Source organism: Bubalus kerabau, chromosome 4 (genome assembly GCF_029407905.1).
Source record: "Bubalus kerabau isolate K-KA32 ecotype Philippines breed swamp buffalo chromosome 4, PCC_UOA_SB_1v2, whole genome shotgun sequence".
NCBI lineage: Eukaryota > Metazoa > Chordata > Mammalia > Artiodactyla > Bovidae > Bubalus > Bubalus kerabau.
The window spans coordinates 98,713,475-98,726,852 of record NC_073627.1 but is presented as its reverse complement, the minus strand read 5'-3'; positions in this window follow the sequence as shown (position 1 = coordinate 98,726,852).

Below are 13,378 nucleotides of genomic sequence, written 5' to 3'. Positions count from 1 at the left end.
ATCATAGATACAAGATATAATGCATCAATAGCCTCAGAAACACAGATGACACCACTTTTATGGCAGAAACTGAAGAAGAACTAAAGAGCCACTTGATGAAAGTGAAACAGAAGAGTGAAAAAGTTGGCTTAAAACTCAGCATTCAGGAAACAAAGATCATGGCATCCACTCCCATCATTTCATGGCAAATAGATGTGGAAACAATGGAAACAGTAGAGACTTTATTTTGGGGGGCTCCAAAATCACTGCAGATGGTGACTGCAGCCATGAAATTAAAAGACGCCTGCTCCTTGGAAGAAAAGTTATGACCAACCTAGACTCCATATTAAAAAGCAGAGACATTACTTTACCAACAAAGGTCGGTCTAGTCAAAGCTATGGTTTTTCCAGTAGTCATGTACGGATGTGAGAGTTGGACTATAAAGAAAACTGAGAGTGAAAGAATTGATGCTTTTGAACTGTGGTGTTGGAGAAGACTCTTGAGAGTCCTTTGGACTGCAAGGAGATCCAACCAGTCAATCTTAAAGGAAATCAGTCCTGAATATTCATTGGAAGGGCTGATGCTGAAGCTGAAACTCCAGTACTTTGGCCACCTGATGTGAAGAACCAACTCATTGAAAAAGCCCCTGATGCTGGGAAAGATTGAAGGTAGGAGGAAAAGGGGATGACAGAGGATGAGATGGTTGGATGGCATCACTGACGTGATGGACATGAGTTTAAGTAGTCTCTGGGAGTTGGTTGCAAAGAGTCAGACATGACTGAGTGACTGAAATTTTTAATTACCCTTTATGGAACAGTAAATATTACTTCCATGTAAAAAGTTAAAATAAAAAGCAGGGATTGGGTATTTAAGGGCAAAAATCTAGACAGAGAAAGAAAGTCAAAGAGGAAAGGCATGGCCCAGGAATACATTGGAGGGCTAAAATCTTTATAAGAAAAGAGACCAAATTTAATTGTATGTGAAGGAATGATTAGGTAACTATTAAAAACAGTGTATTTAATTTTCAGATTTAAGTCTTATGTACCAATATCATATCCTTCTAAATGAAATCTTTAAAGCTAGCCTTGATGTGAGTCATATTTCAAGGGGAGAAGGAATCAGAGTGGTGTCAACAGGTGGTCATGATGCAAAAAAGAGAAAGAATATATCTGAGTTTAAAAGGAAAATGGATTTTTAGAATCTTATCATCAACTTTGAGACAAAAGTCTTTAACAGAAGCACTGCTTTGTATCCACTGCCCAAGGTATCCCTTAGAGTTATTGACAGGACTGCAATGTTTTCTATTATATGGGGAATAAGGTCAATTTTCTAAATCTTAAATTACTGGATGGGCTGAAGGAGCTGGAGAGTTTGGGGTTATTGAGGAGAAAGACTTAAAAGTTACATCTGTACTACACACCTTAGAAGTATTTTCTTTTAAAAAATTTTTGAAATGGTTAAAAAGAAAACCATATTTCACAAGTTCAGTAGGTGAAATTATAGAAAATAAGTTTCTCTGCTACTTTCTAAGATTGTAAGTATGTGTCCTAAAAAGGGCATTCTGAAGTGTAAATAAAAGTAGTTCAGGCCAATCAAACAGTCACATTAAAGAAAATGTAAGATTATCCATTCTTTTAAACAGACACTGCTAATTTTTATTTTTAATATACATTGGATAGAAAGACAAATATGGAAAGGTTCCTATTCTTGAACAATTCACTGTACAGATTAAGCAATATATACGTATGCAAATGATTACAATAAAAAGTTCTAAGTGTTTCAGTAATGATGGACACATAGTAGTTGAAAACACCTAGAGAAAAGCAACTAATGCTTAACCAAGATGTCAACAAATCATTTATATTACACAAAGTCTTGAAGAGAAGTCAGAATTTCCTAAGAATGTAGAGAAGAAAAAATTCAGAAGGAACGATGTGTGCCAAGAGCTAAGAAATTTGTAGGACAATGACACTCCCAGGAAGTAGACCATAATTTAGTATCAGGAGGAAATAGTGAAAGATGACGTTGGAAATAGAGGTTGAAATCACTTAATTTAGGTCTTTGAGGATCAGGCTGGGAAGTCTGGGCAATACTCTTAGACCACTTAAGTTTTAAGTAGTAAAGACAGGCATGATGCATTACAAAAGTATATTTAGGCCAAAAGTGTGCCTGAAAATTATATTGATCAGTTAAGACAAAGGAATAAATAACCCTAAAAAATTTAGTGGCTTAAAGCTCCATAATTTTTTTCTTGCTCGTCTAACATGTCCTTATGGGAGTTTAGGTCAGCAAGGCAGCTCTCTTCCAAACTATCATGTTGAGGCTTAGGTTCTGTCTCTCTTGGGACTCTGCCTTCTTCTGCATTCAGCCGGTGCAGAGAGGAGAGCATGAAGGAGACACAACTACCCTCCCAGGGTAGGTATGGGAATTGTTACAGATCGCTTTCATTGATTTGAATATAGTCATGAAGTCACGCCATTACAAAATGGACTAGAGAATCTGTTCTAACCTATTCTTTATGCATGGCCAATGTGAAAAGTGCATGAGGTGCAATTTAAATCCAAATGTCTCACATACACTTTACAAAGATCTAAAGGTTCCTACTAAAGATAATGCATGATTAATGTGCTAACTATTGAGACCACTACAGCATAGAATATTGAAGATACATATGTGAATTCAGTAGCAATAAATGGGAAAAAGCTTAACAACTCTAACATCACTGTACTTGAAAAAAAGAGCATTTTCAGTCAAGTATTTGCTTAAAATGCAGTATAGAGATCCTTTAAAACATTTATCCAAAGGGCCCTTTCATCTAGTGACCTCTGAAGAGGCTCCTGGGGCCCAGGACTGACTTAAAACAAGAAGGACACACTTACAGACTGAGGATGACTCAAGATAGACAAAGATAAGATAGCAAATGATTCCACAAGCAGTGAGCAAAATAAGCATATGTTGTTTGTGAAAATCAGTAATTTTAGTTGAACCTGAATACTTGGACTAAAAAAGGAACCATCTGATATTTTAGAGAGTAGGTGAAATGATGAGAAGAGTTAAAAAAGGATAAGGAAGAGTTATCTTTTGAAAGAATTTCAAAACAATGTGTATGCAGGATACAAAATTCTCTTGACCTGCATACATACTGGGAAGAAAGGAGTTTTCCTATGGACTCTTTGAGCCATATTATAAAACTACTTAGATACACAGGAGACAGACTTGACACTAGTGACCTAAACAAAACCAGCTTCCTTCTCCTTCTCATCTTCATTCACCACAATCATGATGTTACTTGCTACCTATGGTTAGTATCTGTAGCAACCTTCCTTGAGGCACTAGACATTGGGGGTAATATGCAAAGCATCTATATTTAATAATATTAAATCAATAACATATTAATTAATGCTGCTGCTGCTAACTTGCTTTAGTCGTGTTTGACTCTGTGCGACCCCATAGACGGCAGCCCACCAGGCTACCCCGTCCCTGGGATTCTCCAGGCAAGAACACTGGAGTGGGTTGCCATTTCCTTCTCCAATGCATGAAAGAGAAAAGTGAAAGTGAAGTCACTCAGTCCTGTCCGACTCCTAGTGACCCCATGGACTGCAGCCTAGCAGGCTCCTCCGCCCATGGGATTTTCCAGGCAAGAGTACTGGAGTGGGGTGCCATTGCCTTCTCTGAAGTACCACTCTACTGTGGAACAAAAAATGCCATTGTTTGAAGTCTCTATTTTTTCTCATTTATTTACCAGAATAACTTGTACCTTGGCTAACTTTGCTACAATTCATTCTACATATTTCAGCCAGAGTAAATATCCTAAAGTGGAATTCTAATCATTTTACTGCCTAGAATAAACCTTTTCAGGGAATCTGTATTTTGTATAGACTGTACTCCCTTGCATGTCATCCATTCTTCTCCATCATCCAAATCCTGCCTAACTTTTCATTTTACCCTTACTTATTGTCATATTATGCTCAAATTATGCTGGAATATTTCCTCAAATAACAAAAATTTTCCATTTTTATATGGTTATACATTTCTTTTGAATACTCTAATTTTTATCTACATTAATACCTACTTCAATATCTATTTCAAATACTCCATTTCCTTTCACTGTTCTTCACAGTCTGAGTGAGCTGCTTTCTTGACACTCTCAGGCTGTCCAGGCATATCTCTTTCATTGATACCTTTAGATACTGCTTTAAGCACTGGTTTATCTATCAACCTCCCATATTAACTTTTATGATCTTTGGAAATATGACCTGCATCTGTTTTCTTCCTCCTTTTTTGTGGTCCGTGTTTGGTACAGTAAATGATATCTAGTACATACTTGATAGGGCTTCCCTGGTGGCTCAGTGGTAAATAATTCACCTGCCAATGCAGGACACACAAGTTCAATTCCTGGGTCAGGAAGATCTCGTGGAAAAGGAAATGGAAGCCACTGTAGTATTCTTGCCTGGGAAATCCCATGGACAGAAGAGCCTGGCAGGCTACAGTCCATGGGGTTGCAAAGAGTTGGACACAGCTACTGAACAACAACAACAAGAAAACCAAACACACTTGGTGTTTGTTGATTGATTTCCGTGTAGTGTGATGGACACAGAGATCATGGAAGTAACTGCTGCTCAGGTGTAAATAAACCAACTAACCCCCTTCAGAGTTTTCCTTCACAATGAGTCGCCACACTCAAGGGAGTTTGCTTCTTTGTGCAGATTTTATCTAATGACTCATGACACCATTGGTATAAAGACCTTGCTATTAGGCCTAATGTAGGACACCTGATGGACCATGTACATTCCTCCACAGTGATGGCTCAAGATTCTTGGTCCTAAAGTGCTTTAGGACTTTTCAGTCTACTCAATACTTCCATCCTCTCCTTCCATCCCCTCAACATCCCAGATGTTGAATTCCAATTTATCTTTTCCTTATGGACAGCTAAGTGTGACAGATGTTACCAGAAGATGTCTGAGAAAGCAGACTATAAGATGGGGTTCTGAAGTGAATCATTTGTTACCTGGTAGGATATGAGGACCCAATAGCTGAACTTTAGAATGCTCCTAGCATCAGTTGAATTATTAAAATCCTCACCAGTGAAAAACTGTGATAGTGAACAGATAGAAGGACCTGTACTAGTAGGTGCCACTTATTAGATGTTTGAGAAGTATAGAGAAATAATAGCTATAAGGACAATGGAACTGGATGGCTAAATGTCATCGATACTCTAGAAAAATGTAACAGAAAGCTGCTAGACGTTCACAGGCAATTAAAATTCAGTTCAGTTGCTCAGTCATGTCTGCCTCTTTGCAACCCCATGGACTGCAGCACTCCAGGCTTCCCTGTCCATCACCAACTCCCAAAGCTTGCTAAAACTCATGTCCATTGAGTTGGTGATACCTTTGGCATCACAGGCAATTAAAAGTCAACTCTGAAAACCAAAAGACCACCCTGGCAAACTATGAACAGACTTTTGTAATTCAAAGGCAAAGAAAACTAAGGACTGGACAAAGGACATAATAGTCACAAAGGGTGAACCTCCAAGAAGGGTAGACATACAACCAAGGCATTGTCCATTATAGCAGCATTAGACCCCCAATTAGGACCAACAGAAATCTTGGAATTTATTAAGAAGATACATGGGAGAATTCCTCACAACATTTTCAAACACCTGACTTCTCTGTTGACTATGAATCTGCTAATTAAGAGCAAGCGCTCCAAGAAGAGAGAAAACTACACAGAGAACTTCCCCCATAAGACATGTGTTTCTTTAAGACTTTTCATCACCTCTGCTTCTGGCTACTGGACCTATAACTCACATTAAGTTGCATCATAGCTCAGTTAGGGGCATGTTGGGCCTCATAAGAAAGAAATAGGGCTATACTCCAAGGGAGCTGCAAGCCTGAACTAGAATATACCAGCTAAAGTTAAGGAGCATGTACAGACTGGATTATAAGAATGCTTGATCAAGGTAGTCAGAACATAAAATGGAGGTAAGGGAGAGGTTACTGATTTAGGAGCATTATTTCAAGTTATAGGATTTAACAGCAGGAAAGTACCCCTAAAACGTTCTGAGCAGTGTGGAGGAAGAGATGACACATTCGATGTGGAGTTAAAAAGCCACAATTTCCATGGCTGATGATTTAGGAAAGGATTAAAAGGCTCAATGTATGACACATCACAGAATTACATTCATGAGATAGCCTATGTGTACCATTTACTAAGACCTTAAGGGATATGCTGGTGAAAGGGACACTAGCATAATTATAAAGTCAATAATGGCTCTCCTCATTTTTTGGGAAAAGTCATTATAGAATTAGACTAGCTGATAAAAATTAGCACAACAGAATCCTAAAGCAATAAAGGCAAGGTTCAATCCTTAACTGCCAGAAGTTGACTAAATTTCATAATGAGTAACAGGCTTAAATTGCAGATTTAGGAGTAATGACTCACAGAAAATTGTGGAAGTGGTTAAAAGAACTTCGTGTCCTAGGGAAAACAGGAATTATAAATGGACAGCCAATAAGGACACCACTCAGCTTATATCATAAGAAAAAAAAAATCATAGCTGGACTACCAAGTAGCTAGTGGGAGTTAAACCTCACCTTACCCTCCACCAGATAAAAGGTAATAAACTCTTGCCAGTTTTCAGGCATAGAACCCATTTCCTGACGATTCAGCTGGGCCCACTGGAAGAAGGACCCTGCAATATTATAAAATCAATTTGATAAAAACTCTATAAGTGCTTCCCCAAAGATTCTTACAATAATGTGATGTATTATGATGCTCTCTCCTTACTCCTCCCTGCCCTGGTATGAGAGTATGAGCATATGATTGATGTGTTCATGTAAAATATAAAGTTCTGGTTAAGATTCAGATTATTTTGGTTCCAGTGAATCCAAACACCTATCTGATTTTAATTTTCATGTCCCCAAACTATATAATTTGAGTTGCATATACAACAGTTTGTGCAAGCCAAACACTGAGCCTAAGCCATAGGTTAATAGCTTTTATGCGGAAGGCCAGATTTTTTATGTAGAAGATCAATCTAGTCAAAGCTATGGTTTTTCCAGTAGTCGTGTATGCATGTGAGAGTTGGACTATAAAGAAAGCTGAGTGCCAAAGAACTGATGCTTTTGAACTGTGGTGTTGGAGAATACTCTTGAGAGCCACTTGGAGACACCAACCAGTCCATCCTAAAGGAAATAAATCTTGAATATTCAATGGAAGGACTGATGCTGAAGCTGAAACTCAAATACTTTGGCCGCCTGATGTGAAGAACTGACTCAATGGAAAAGACCCTGATGCTGGGAAAGATTGAAGGCGGGAGGAGAAGGAGATGACCCAGGATGAGATGGTTGGATGGCATCACCAACTCGATGGACATGAGTTTGAGTAAGCTCTGGGAGTTGGTGATGAACAGGGAAGCCTGATGTGCTGCAGTCCAAGGGGTTTCAAAGAGTCAGACACGACTGAATGACTGAACTGAACTGAGAAGACCAGACAGCAATCAATGAGACTACCCCTTATCACAAGCAAGACAATAAGTTTTAAAAAATTATATCACAAGAGGATTGGGAAAAAAACCACTCTATTCTTAAAGATCTAAAATACACAGGAGTAGTGGTTTTCATTTAGACAGACTGGGCCACAGGAGCAAGAAGTGGCTAGTGGTCTTCCACTTCAGTAATACTGTTAAGAATTTAGTGATCACTGGCATGCCATATCATATGTTCCAAAGTAAAAGACCAATAATTGCAGCTTGTACCTCCAAACATAATGAAATTAAAACACACACACACACACACACACACCCTGATAAGCTTCTTTAGAGGAGTATACTCCACATCTGGGCATACTGTCTAGGCTCATATACTGTGTAACACAGTGCTACTAGCTTTGAGCATGGCCCCAAATAGGAAAGAGCTCTACAGCAGATCTGGTTTGCTGTGTAAGCTGTCATGCATTCTGACAGACCTAATGGTGTAAGAGATAGTAGTAATGGTTCAGTTTAATGCAGTTCAGTCACTCAGTCGAATCCGACTCTGTGATCCCATGAACCACAGCACGACAGGCCTCCCTGTCCATCACAAACTCCTGGAGTTCACCCATACCCATGCCCATTAAGTTGGTAATGCCATCCAACCATTCCATCCTCTGTTGTCCCCTTCTCCCCCTGCCCTCAATCTTTCCCAGCATCAGGGTCTTTTCCAATGAGTCAGTTCTTCGCATCAGGTGGCCAAAGTTTTGGAGTTTCAGTTTCAACATCAGTCCTTCCAATGAACACAGCTCCTTTAGAATGGACTGGTTGAATCTCTTTGCAGTCCAAGAGACTCTCAAGAGTCTTCTCCAACACTACAGTTTAAAAGCATCAATTCTTCAGTGCTCAACTTTCTTTATAGTCCAACTCTCACATCCATACATGACCACTGGAAAAACCATAGCCTTGACTAGATGTACCTTTGTTGACAAAGTAATTTCTCTGCTTTTTAATATTCTGTCTAGGTTGGTCAGAACTTTCCTTCCAAGGAGTAAGTGTCTTTTAATTTCATGGCTGCAATCACCATCTGCAGTGATTTCTGAGCCCCCCAAAATAAAGTCAGCCACTGTTTACACTGTTTCCCCATTTATTTGCCATGAAGTGATGGGAGCAGATGCCATGATCTTCATTTTCTGAATGTTGAGCCTTAAGCCAACTTTTTCACTCTCCTCTTTCACTTTCCTCAAGAGACTCTTTAGTTCTTCTTCACTTTTCTGCCATAAGGGTGGTGTCATCTGCACATCTGAGGTTATTGATATTTCTCCTGGCAATCTTGATTCCAGCTTGTGCTTCTTCCAGCCCAGTGTTTCTCATGATGTACTCTGCATATAAGTTAAATAAGCAGGGTGACAATATACAGCCTTGACATACTCCTTTTCCTATTTGGAACCAGTTTGTTGGTCCATGTCCAGTTCTAACTGTTGCTTTCTTACCTTCATACAGGTTTCTCAAGAGGCAGGTCAGATGGTCTGGTATTCCCATCTCTTTCAGAATTTTCCACAGTTTATTGTGATCCACACAGTCAAAGGCTTTGGCATAGTCAATAAAGCAGAAATAGATGTTTTTCTGGAACTCTCTTGCTTTTTCCATGATCCAGCAGAAGTTGGCAATTTGATCTTTGCTTCCTCTGCCTTTTCTAAAACCAGCTTGAACACCTGGAAGTTCACGGTTCACATATTGCTGAAGCCTGGTTGGAGAATTTTGAGCATTACTTTACTAGCATGTGAGATGAGTGCAATTGTGTCATAGTTTGAGCATTCTTTGGCATTACCTTTCTTTGGGATTGTAGTGGTGGTAGGGGGTAAAATAATGTCCCATGGAAGTTACAGAAAGTGCTAGTTAAGAAACATAATAAAGATCTCTGGGGCTCTGGAGCAAGGCCATGCCATCTACAACATACAGGCCTCTTGAGAAAAAAGTCCTGGCATGTTTTTGGTGGAGAAGTGCCTGATGAGACAACAAAAACCTATGAGACTGAACTATCCCCATGAGATGGATTCTGTCATTTGCACCAAGTTTTAATATTTTCAGGAATATGATGTATTAATCTATCATATTAAAGTTGTACCTCTGTGATCAGATACAATTAGAGCTAGAGGTTATAAACAGCTGTGTGAGCAAACAGCTCAGATCTGCATATCATTCACCACTGTTGGACCAGTGCTGTTCTTGCAGGCCACAAGTCTGATATATAAAGAATCTTGTTTGAACAGCAATAAAGTAAAAACTGACACTTTATGGATGTGCCAGATATAAGTAACATCTTCACTGAAGTCTTCCTCAAGAGTGGACTTGAAAGTTAATGATGAATGAAATATATCCCAATGGACAGCTTCATGCTGTCCATATGAACATCCATGTTGTTGTAAAAAAATAAAAAGAAAAGTGGCCTGATACTATAATTTATATGGTGCCATAAGCAGTGGCAAATAGCCTAGCTGTTCATGACCTGGGCAATGAAAGTATGGAATGGGTCCATGGTATGAACCTATGGCAGACATAAGGGAGCAGGAGCAAAGCGTGAAGACCTTTGTATGGATGCACATCATAGAGCATGTACCACAGGAGACTAATTAACAAGCAGAACACTCAGCTCATTGGCATTAGGGAGCCTAAGTCATCAACTATACTCCTGCTGGTGTGTTGTATACCAAAGAGAGTGGTCACACTGGAAAAGATGAGACTATTCATGGGATCAACAATAGGAGCTCCCATTCAATGAGGGGCATTTATGTACGTGATACTGAATGTTCAAACTGCTGGCAACAGAAACTAATGCTTAGTCCCCAGAATAACACTATTCCTCAAGGAGACCAACTGACTAATTGGTGAAAAATTTTACATTATAGTCCTTTTAATTTGGAAATCCACATATTTGCTCTACTAGAAAGAGAGAAATACCGAGGATATAGATTTTCCCTATTGCTGTGCTGACCCAGCCACTGCCGTGATCTGAGGGCTGATTCAGTGGCATGAAATCCCTTGCAATATTGTACCAGACCAGGGGAGTCAATTCATAGCAAAGGAGATATAAGAGTAAGCCAGGTTACATGATATCTACTGTCTGTATCAAATACTATACCACCTTACCACCTTTTTTTTTTTTTTTCCCAGCCTGACAGAGAAGGGCATGGTTTCCTGAATATGCAGTTGAAGGATCAGTTTGAAGATGTTATTACCCGAGGATTCGGTACCATCTTTAGGATGTAGTATATATACTGAATCGGTATATACACATGCTACTGTTTTCCTAACAGGAAGAATACCTGGATACCTGCTGCTGCTGCTGCTGCTAAGTCACTTCAGTCGTGTCTGACTCTGTGCGACCCCATAGACGGCAGCCCACCAGGCTCCCCCATCCCTGGGATTCTCCAGGCAAGAACACCGGAGTGGGTTGCCATTTCCCTCTCCAATGCATGAAAGTGAAAAGTGAAAGTGAAGTCACTCGATCGTGTCCGACTCTGTGCGACCCCATGGACTGCAACCTACCAGGCTCCTCCATCCATGGGATTTTCCAGGTAAGAGTACTGGAGTGGGGTGCCATTGCCTTCTCCTACCTGGATACCTAGATCCCTACAATTCTGTCTATGCAGGTCCAGGTCTCAACATTTGGCACTTTTTTAGGTGTAGGGTTTATTTTTTAATTTTTTAATGTAAATTTATTTATTTTAATTGGAGGTTAATTACTTTAAAATATTGTATTAGCACTTTTATCAGAGAACTCTGCAAAATTCACTTTGGGCACTCTGATGAGTCATTATACTCCCAAGATCCTTGCTGGGTTATCCTGCAACATAATTACAAGCTAGAGCATTAACCTCTAATAAATATCTTGCATACCAAACCCTATCTCAATCTCTGCTGCTAGAAACCTCAACTGGTAACAAGCAGTATTAAAGCATAATCGCTATACTACATAGGAAGTGTATGTATACTACATATGAAGAGTATTCTTAAAGCTTCCTTTAGAGATATATATTTTTATGGACATATCACTGTTGGAATTTCTGTGAACTTTTACAGTAAATCCCTATTTGGAGCTCTTGTAGCCTGATAAGCAGGGAAAATGGCAGGTTAGTAAATTTAAAAACAACAGTGACACAAATATGTCACATTTGTGAAGATGATACATAATTAGCTTCTACTCAGTTGTCATGTGACTAGCCCAGAAAAGTCAGAATCTCATTTATGCTAGCTGTGTACTGTGTTTAGTCGCCTCAGTTGGACGGTAGCTCACCTGGTTCCTCTGTTCTTGGGGAGTCCCCAGGCAAGAATACTGGAGTGGGTTGCTGTGCCCTCCTCCTGGGGATCTTCCCAACCCTGGGATCGACTTAGGTCTCCCACATTGTGGACAAATTCTTTACTGACTGAGCCACCAGGGAAGCCCAACAATACTGGAGTGGGTAGCCTTTCCCTTCTCCAGGGGAATCTTCCCAATCCAGGAAGTGAACTGCAGTCACCTGCACTGCAGGCAGATTCTTTACCTGCTGAGCTACCAGAGAAGCCAAGCCATGCATCATTTACTGTTTAATACATTAACAACACAGGCTGCTGCTGCTAAGTCACTTCAGTCCTGTCCGACTCTGTGCGACCCCACAGACGGCAGCCCACCAGGCTCCCCGTCCCTGGGATTCTCCAGGCAAGAGCACTGGAGTGGAATTGAAAATGAAGGAATATAATTTCATCAAAATTGTCCCATGAGAGAGAGGAGAAGCAAGAAGAAACAGATGAGAAGAAAACCTAATATGGAAATACAGATATATTTGGGTGAAAAATCAAACATCCATACTCTAGGAGTATCATCTATTACCGATGTTTACTAACCTGTGCACTTCTGTGAAGGAAGATTCAAGAAGAACCTTGGAAGTTGCTGGAGAAAACATTTCTTACATTCCAAATTTAGCTTAACATAAATCAAACACTAACCTTGACATTATGCCATTTACTGTTTATCAAAAATCCAAACAATGCAAGTCTAGTACCTATTTTAACAGTATCATGTTTGCTTTTTAAAAATATCATTTTGACAACAAAATCTATAATGCAAATTATAAAATCGAGAGTTTAGAAACTGAGTGTTATAACCATCAGACTCGGACTTAAAAAGTATTAGATTTTCATAAAGTGCCTTTCTGAGAAGATGCATACCCATCTGTAAAACATGTGCACTAAGCAGAAAAAGAGCAAAATACCAATGAGGCAGCAGTTAACCCCAGATGCTGCACTGGAGGCATTTTTTAAAAGGCATTATTTTAAAAGAAGGAATGTTACAAAAACAATTACTACAATTATACTTGAAGGCGGTGCCATGTGATGCTTAAATAAAATCCTCAGTTATTTACAATCATGTTCTCAATGTTTAGAGAAATGAGGCTCAGGAAATTTAAGTAACTTACCCAAATTCACAAAGCTGGACAGGATAAGGGTTGGCAGTAACTCATGCCTGTGACTCTGCCTAATCAGGTTATTATATAATATATCCTGCGAAGAGACAGTTTTCCAAAAGTGGTGAAGAACTGAGGAGAAGAGGAAAGTCACTCGTGGAACAAATATTAACAAGCCCGGAATACCTACGTCTACGTTGCGTCACATCATATCACGTCCACCTCAGGTGTACTTCAGGTCACGCCTATCTATGTCACGTCTGTTTACGTCTACATCACTTCACGTCACGTCTGGCACCTCCTCTACCTCCATAGCTCCACCTATGTAGATATACTGACGTAAATGTTGTCTTGGGGCCTGTCAGGGAGGCTTTTATTTGAGGCAATTGGTAGACAGTATTTGCAGAGAGGACTTGTCTTTAAGGAGGACAGTGGCTTCCAACTATATAGCATGCACTTAGGTTTTCTAGTAGTAAGTATTGTAGAA